The sequence below is a fragment of the Ictidomys tridecemlineatus genome, chromosome 8 (assembly GCF_052094955.1).
Source record: "Ictidomys tridecemlineatus isolate mIctTri1 chromosome 8, mIctTri1.hap1, whole genome shotgun sequence".
Classification (NCBI taxonomy): Eukaryota; Metazoa; Chordata; class Mammalia; order Rodentia; family Sciuridae; genus Ictidomys; species Ictidomys tridecemlineatus.
Genome location: NC_135484.1, coordinates 11952723 through 11955141, shown reverse-complemented (window position 1 = coordinate 11955141; position 2419 = coordinate 11952723). Strand labels below are relative to the sequence as shown.

Sequence of the window (2419 nt, the reverse complement as noted above, 5' to 3'; positions counted from 1 at the left end):
ACCCAAAGGACTTAAAAACAACATACTATGGTGATGTAGCCGTTGATGTTCATAGCAGCCGTTTTCACAATAGCTAAACTATGGAAGCAACCTTGATGCCCTTCAATAGATGAATAGACAAAGAAACTGTGGTATATATACACAGTGAATATTACTCAGCATTAAAAGAGAATAAAATTATGGCATTTGCAGATCAATGGATGGAGTTGGAGAATATTATGCCAAGTGAAGTAAGCCAATCCCAAAAAACCAAAGGCTGAATGTTCTCTCTGATAAGTGGATGCTGATCCAAAATTTGGGGGAGGGGTGGGGAACAGAGGAACTTTGGGCAAAGGAGAGAGAGAGAGGAGGGGAGCAGGCATGAGGGCAGAAAAGATGGTGGAATGAGATGGACATCATTACCCTAGGTACATGTATGACTGCACATATGATTCAATGCTACATCGCGTACAACCAGAGAAATGAAAAATTGTTTTGCAATTGTGTACAATGAATCAGAATGCTGGGTCTCACTCGCTGCCGCCGGCCCGCGCTCCGCTTTCTCTCGCTGCTCCGCGGTCCATCCTCCGCCGATGGCCATGGAAGAGGAAATCGCCGCGCTCGTCATTGACAATGGCTCTGGCACGTGCAAAGCTGGCTTTGCCGGCGACGCCGCCCCCCCAGGGCCGTGTTCCCCTCCATCATGGGGCGCCCCCGCCACCAGGGAGTGATGGTGGGCATGGGCCAGAAGGACTCGGACGTGGGTGACGAGGCCCAGAGCAAGCGTGGCATCCTGACCCTGAAGTCCCCCATGAGCACGGCATCGTCACCAACTGGGACGACCTGGAGAAGGTCTGGCACCATACCTTCTACCGTGAGCTGCGCGTGGCCCCCGAGGAGCACCCGGTGCTGCTGACGGAGGCCCCCCTGAACCCCCAGGCCAACAGAGAGAAGATGACACACCGACCATGCATGTGGCCATCCGGGCTGTGCTGTCCCTGTACGCCTCTGGGCACACCACTGGCATTGTCATGGACTCTGGTGACGGGGTCACCCACACGGTGCCCATCTACGAGGGCCACGCCCTTCCCCACGCCATCCTGCGCCTGGACCTGGCTGGCCGGGACCTGACAGAGCGCGGGCACAGCTTCACCACCACCGCCGAGCGGGAGATCGTGCACCATATCAAGGAGACGCTGTGCTACGCTGCCCTGGACTTGGAGCAGGAGATGGCCACTGCTGCATCCTCCTCCTCCCTGGAGAAGAGCTACGAGCTGCCCGATGGGCAGGTGATCACCATCGGCAACGAGCGGTTCCGGCGTCCGGAGGCACTCTTCCAGCCCTCTTTCCTGGGTATGGAATCTTCCGGCATCCGCGAGACCACCTTCAACTCCATCATGAAGTGTGAGGTCGACATCCGCAAAGACCTCCATGCCAACACCGTGCTGTCGGGCGGCAGCACCACGTACCCAGGCATCGCTGACGGGATGCAGAAGGAGATCACAGCCCTGGCCCCCAGCACCATGAAGATCAAAATCATCGAGCCCCCTGAGCGCAAGTACTCTGTGTGGATCGGTGGCTCCATCCTGGCCTCACTGTCCACCTTCCAGCAGATGTGGATCAGCAAGCAGGAGTACGACGAGTCGGGCCCCTCCATTGTCCACCGCAAATGCTTCTAGATGGACTGAGCAGGTGCCAGGCACCTGCTGCAGGAGCTGAATCTGAAGTATAAATTTGCTCTGGCAAATGTGTACACCTCATGCTAGCCTCATGAAACTGGAACAAGCCTTTGAAAAGAAATTGTCCTTGAAGCTTGTATCTGATGTCAGCACTGGAACGCAGAACTCGTTGCTGATTTTGACCTTGTATTCAAGTTAACTGTTCCCTTGGTATATGTTCAATGCCCTGTGCATATCTTTGATTTAAGCCTTTAGTCCATGTGGCTCGGTCACCTGGTACCTGAGGTGAGAGCGTGCATAAAGGAGAAGTCCGTGGCTTAGGGAATCTGAGACCACAGCAGTGATCTGTGCAGGGTATTCATGTGTCAGCTGACAGACTTCCAGGATTGCTGGGGCTGGCAAGAGTTCCTGGGCCAGCTGTCACTTCTTATCCGTCTAACAAGGTGGGAAAATCCGAGCCTTAGGACCCCTAGTCCGAGCCAATGTTCTCCCACCTGACCACCATTGGTTATTACTTGCCTTGAGTTGGAAATGGTTTGCATTTACATCTGTAAATTTATTCATTTTAATTCATGTAAGGTTTTTTTATACTCAATTCTTTACCAGATGACAAAATTTTTGGTTTTCTACTGTTATGTGAGAACATTAGGCCCCAGCAACACTTAATTGAGTAAGGAAAAATAAAGTGCTACAGTACAAAAAAAAAAAAAACCAAAAAAACAAAATGCAGTCTGCTGTCAGATATACCTAATTATAATTAA

The 2419-nt window shown here is 52.0% G+C and overlaps 1 pseudogene; it reads left to right on the top strand.

Moving 5' to 3' along the window:
• The first annotated feature begins 557 nt into the window (after positions 1 to 557).
• Positions 558 to 2099, top strand: LOC101954319 (actin, cytoplasmic 2 pseudogene; annotated as a pseudogene).
• Positions 2100 to 2419: the final 320 nt, after the last annotated feature.